This window comes from Lepidochelys olivacea (genome assembly GCF_965140295.1).
Source record: "Lepidochelys olivacea isolate rLepOli2 genome assembly, chromosome: 8".
NCBI classification, from domain to species: Eukaryota; Metazoa; Chordata; order Testudines; family Cheloniidae; genus Lepidochelys; species Lepidochelys olivacea.
In genome coordinates, this window is record NC_140418.1 from 59,988,391 (window position 1) to 59,994,390 (window position 6,000).

Sequence of the window (6,000 nt, forward strand, 5' to 3'; positions counted from 1 at the left end):
TGTTAGTTTGATCTCAATTGTATGCAAGGTCTTGGAACAAATTTTGAAAGGGAAAGTAGTGAAGGACTTAGAGGTGGTTGGTAACTGGGATAAAATACAACATGATTTTACAAAAGATAGATCGTGCCAGACCAACTCCTTTCAAAAGGTAACTGATATTTTAGACAAAGGAAATGCAGTAGATTTAATCTACCTAGATTTGAGTAAGGCATTTGATACAATTTCAAATTATTAGTTAATTATTAGTTAAATTGGAGAAGATGGGGATTAATATGAGACTTGAAAGATGGATAAGGAACTTCTTATAGGGACACTACAATGTGTCATACTGAAAGGTGAAGTGTCAGGCTGGAGGGAAGTTTTCATTTTGGTCTTTGCCAATTAGTTTTTCAGTTTGGATAAAATTAGAAAAAGTATCAAGTTAAGCAGCTTTTTTTGGCGGTGGGGGGGGGGAGGGCGTGATGAAGCTTAAGGGTCTTCATACATTATTGCTTCTGGAACATGGAGATTCTCAGTGTTACTGACTGAATGGTTCTTGGTTTTGGATTAATTGAGAAATGCATGCCTTTTTCTTATCCTGTTATATGCAAAACAAGGTTTTAGTCATGGTGTGTACATTTTCTATCCCTCATAAATTAAAATGAAATTACGGATTTAACCAAATTGGTCTCTGAAAAGGGCTTTCAGATGGTGAAATCTAATAACTAGCAAAGATTTTCTTAAAACTGTCATCTAGAGCACAGCTTGGGGAAGAAAAATAACCAACTAGAATGAGAAACAATAAATAAAAATCTGAACCCCACCAATCACTCAAATAAGGAGACATTCAATAACTGGGGGAACTCAAATATCAAAGGCCAAATCCTGCTCTCATTAACAGGTGTACATGGGAATCATTTCACAGCAGTGTCCCTGAATTTTAGAACCATATAATAGAAATCAGAATTTCATAGATTCAAAAGCAGGAAGAGACCATTGTGATCATCTAGTCTGACCTCCTATATAACTATATATGGGGGAGGTATAGCTCAGGGGTTTGAGCATTGGCCTGCTAAACCCAGGATTGTGAGTTCAATCTTTGAGGGGGCCATTCAGGGATCTGGTCCAAAAATTGGGGATTGGTCCTGCTTTGAGCAGGGGGGTTGGACTAGATGACTTCCTGAGGTCCCTTCCAACGGTGATATTCTATGATCACACAGGCCATAAAACCTTCCCAGAATAATTCGTAGAGCAGAACTTTTAGACAAACATCCTATTGTGATTTTCAAATGGCCAGTGATGGGGAATGCTCTAGGACCCTGGATAAACTGTTCTAATGGTCAATTGCCCTCACTGTTAAAAATTTGCACCTTATAATTTACTCCATAGTATTGGAGCTTCCTTATACATCATTATTCATAAAAGCAGTAGATACTAATACCAAAGACATTGAAAAGAAAACACTTAACTAATGCTGAAGGAAAGATTCTCTGTTATCTTTTCCATTTAAAAGTAAATAATTGTATAATAGCTACAAAAACATTCTCCATCACGTGAATATTAAAGTTGGGCACATACATGCTACTGACGACTGCATTTGCAAGATAATTTTAAAGAAGAAAATTGACTTGGAAGAGCACTGCATGTTCCAGAATTGATTTGTAATATGTATTTTAGTGTATTTAATGAAAAGACATATACAGAATACAATAAAAACATTTGTCATCAGATAAAATATACAGAATGCAATCTTTCTCTAAGTGGTGGTGGTTTGCATGAGAGGGAGGAGATTTTCAGCAGTTGATAATGACTTAACTCTGCTCTCATTGACTCAGCAGAAGCAGACTTTAGCCAACACTGAGTACTTTTGAAAGTCACATGTTATAAATAAAGACTGGGATTTCCCAAACTGTTGAAGGAGTTGGACACCCAACTCCCATTTAAAATGAATAAAAATAAATCCCCTAAATGGCTGTGTAAGCCCCAATAGTACTTTTCTTTGTAGTTCCCTAACTGTTTTTAATCCCCTTTTCGACAAGGACTCTGTTTTGAAGGCTCTTTTTTCCCATCATGCCTTTCTGGTACTGGCCCTTTAAATTTGGCAGTCGCAAGCAGCTGCTGCCCTTAAGTGGCCATCTTGTAACTTAATGCTGTTTACTATGTCACCTGCTTTTCTCACTGGTAAGTGTTCTTAAATCCCATAATATTTTCTTGTTGCTCTTCCTATCTTATTCCTGAAGAGATGGTAAATTATTGTATATACACCACACATACATCATTCTGACTCCACTCCCATAGTATTGTGTTTTATACAGTGGAGAATTAAAATATTTATAAGATATTACGCATTGAAACAATGAGGGGAAAACCCCTCTTAAAAATTCAGGTAGGAATAGAATGAAAAGAAGGTAAAAGAAGGAAGAGCATTTCATTCCCAAACCCCATCACTAATTCACCATGTGCATGTGGGACAAATGTGTGAGGAGATGGGCTATCATGTTTTTGCACTTCTAAGAGCCCTTTGGGGAGCTTAGTCTCTTGCCAATACTTGTGATTTCATCACAAATCTCAAGATGATGTTTTCTAAAAATCCCACTCTTGGAGTTATCTCATCACCCTAGGGCTTCCTGACTGTATTTATAAGACTTCCTGACTTATAAGAGGGCTGTGGGCCAGAAGCAGAGGAGTCTCACTCTAGCCCTGGAGTGGGAAGGGCTAGCTGCCTGGGAGCTGAAGGTGCCTGAGCAGGGCAAGGGCAAGGGCAGCTCCCACCTGGTAAACCCCCAGGCTGCAGGCCTTGGTGAAGGCCTACACAGGTGCTGGGGTTGCAAAAGGGCAGCCCAGGGTTAGGCAGAGACAGCTGGTCCAACCTCCTCGCCAATGATGAGTGGCGATGACAGACTGCAGTCTGCCGCAGTGAGTGGAGACTAGATGATGACTGGCAGTAGCCACTGAGAGAAGGTGGGTTTAGAGGGTTGGGGGTTCCCCTGGGAGGGGAAACCTAAAGTAAGGGGGTACTGCTGGGGCAGAACCCTTAGGTAAAGGGCACCAAGGTCCAGGAGGAACATGGGGCCAGCAGCAGGCGAGACACCGGCTTGCAGAGGACGCGCCGTACACTGGAAAAGAGCTAATTCCCAGGGCGGGCAGCAGGAATCACCGCGCCAGTGCGTCGTTGTATCACTACAGTGCAGCATAGTTTTCTAACCCTACCGAAGCCAGATCTGCTGAGTTATGTGTAGGGATACAATCATGACTATGCCTCCTGTTCACCATGTTGTTCCTTTTTGATCACAGCTGCTGTGTTCACCTGATCTCAAGGGCTGCAAACTTGGCTGATGTATACATGGGCCACACACAAGGCGGAATGAGCATCTTTATTCCCTCTCCCTATGCAGTCACAGATGGGTTTATCTCAATATAATCCCTAGCAAATTTTGCAGTAACATTAATTATTTGCTAAGATTTTAATGGGGCTGCTGTAGATCAGCCCACCACTAAATCATCAGTAAAAATCCCAGATTTGGAGAAATGTATGTAATTCTCCCTTAGCTGTATTTGTCAGGCTTTCCATCTCCTAGACAGATGAGATAGTTTGACGCTATATGCCAAGTAGTAGGATGTGAGGCGTTTAGCCATATTCTTTATGGCAAATCAATCTGCCATTAGCAGATACATTGCTGGCTTTGCTCTAAATTTTCCTGCCCTAAGAGAAGCACAGTAGCAGAGAGTAAATATTGCACAAAGCTTACAATGTTCAGAATTCTAGCAAAGAATAGAAAAAGATGAGCTTAGCATATGTCCTCCATTTGTAAAGCACATTGGTTAGTAAATACTAAAAACAAATAAAACCACACACAGTCATGAAGACCTTGTGTGCAGAGCTGCACAGTGTGTGTATTTCTGTATATGCATACACCTATAGCAGTGTATTTCATAGCCAGTAACACTGAGTACTTGATTGCATTTCCAAAAAAGATAATAAAAATCAGATCTGTTTCACAAACTGTAGTAAAGGTGATCTCTAAAAATTGTCTGAATAACTCGGTAGTGAGCAGTACTTTAAAAAAACCAAAACCTATAGCTGCTCCTTGTTTAAACAAAAGTGGGCCATATAATAAATTGGCTTGATTGTGTTCCTAATTATCCATAAATTATTTGTGTCCATCATACAAACAGGAAATCCTATCCACTATAGGTCATGTACACTTTTTGTAATTGTTCCACCCAATATGGTGGCACAATTTAGTGATTCTGAAGAGCTCGTCCAATCTTTAAATTATTGTGATTCTGCAGCCCATCCATTGGCAAGGTTCCATCAATTATTGTGATCAATCCAGTAGTTTCCAGAAAAGGCTAACAACCTCCCGTGTGAGTCATCGTTATCAGGGTTCAACCCCCGCCCCCCAGACTGAGCACAGCACAGATTTGTATTACTTGAAAGGTGTGAATAATTTCATTAGTTGGGAACACTAGTTGGTTATTTTTTTATGTGGACCAGTCACTAGAACAATGGTACCCAAACTATGGGGTGTGCCTCCGTAAGAGGGCAGGGAGGAATATTTGGGGGGGCACAGGACAGCTCCCACGGGGGGCAGGAAGGGAACATCCTCAACCCTGCTCCACCCCCAGCCATAGCTCCACTCCAGCCCCTGCTCTGCCCTCATTCCCGCTCCTCCCCCAGGCCAGCTCTGCCTCTCTTCCCAGCTCCTCCCACATCCCCAATTCTTCCCCCAGCTCTGCTTTCAGGCCAAGCTCCTCTGCTGAGCCAATTTTGCAGTAACGGAGGGGGGCATAGACAAATTCCATTACTGGTTAGGTGTGGGGCGTGACAGGAGAAGTTTGGGCACCACTTCACTAGAAGGTTAGTGTTGCTTGGGGATGTACTTGAAACTGTCAGTTACATGGGATTTACCCATAACTTTTTTTTCCTTCCTCAAAGGTAATGCAAATTGTTGGCTAACACTCCTGCAATGCTTTGAAAATTCAGGTTTAGTGAATTCCCACTTGGAGAAAGGTTTTCTTTCCTTGGTCAGTCAGACTTGGTATTAACCTCTTTGCATACTGATCTGTCTGGATTTTTAGGAACTTTGAAAGAAGCACATCATGCAGCAGTCATTCCGTTTAGTGTGCTTTAAATAGTTATTTTATGCATTGCCACTGACTGCATTCTTTTAAATTCCTTATCTGTGGCAAGAAAGGCACTTTTCTTTCCTACTGCTGTATCCTCACTTACGTTTGTTGCTTCTCCCAACTAAGAATTGCAATTATGTTCCTTTAAGGCTATTGTAATCAAGAACTTAAAATTTGTATTAACTAAGCTTCATAAAGCTGAAGAGACAGGAAATCAGCAGTAAATAAAATTAAAGTTTGGTGTTAGACTTTTTAAAATACTTATAATTTGACTTTGTTAAATTTATGCCTAATAGCTTGCTATTCTCTGTATTAATATAATCCTTGAGATCTGGAAAGATTATACAACCCCCCACAGGGCTATAGGGTTATATTCCAGTCTCTAGGGTAGAATAATGTTGCTACTCAGGGGGGTTCCTAAATGTTTTTTGTGGTGTGATGGGGTATTCATCCGATACCACTCCTTCAGGGGTTGAAGGTGGCTCAGAAGAGGTTAATTAACCTAGTAGGCTGCACTTGGGGGGAAGATTTAGGCTTGACTGACAAGATGGAGCCATCGGGGCAGGTGTAGGCAGGGGTTTGTTTAAAACCAGGAAGTGTGAGAGAAGGGTGTTGCAGTGTGGAGCTCTGCAGTCACAGTGAGGAGAAAAGGAGGAAAGTCAGGGTGAAAGTAGAAGCCCTGGGATCCTGACCCTGAGGGAAGGGGTTTACCCAGAGGTATGGCAAAGTAGGAAGAAGGCCAGGGAAGTGGCAGCAAGGGTTGAGACCGTGCATAACTTAGGTACTAATTGTAGGGTCCTGGGCTGGAGTAGTGGGTAGGGCTGGGATCCTCTATTGGCCCCTGGGAGAGTGACACAGTCTTGAATTGAAAGACTGCCTGAAAAAACATCT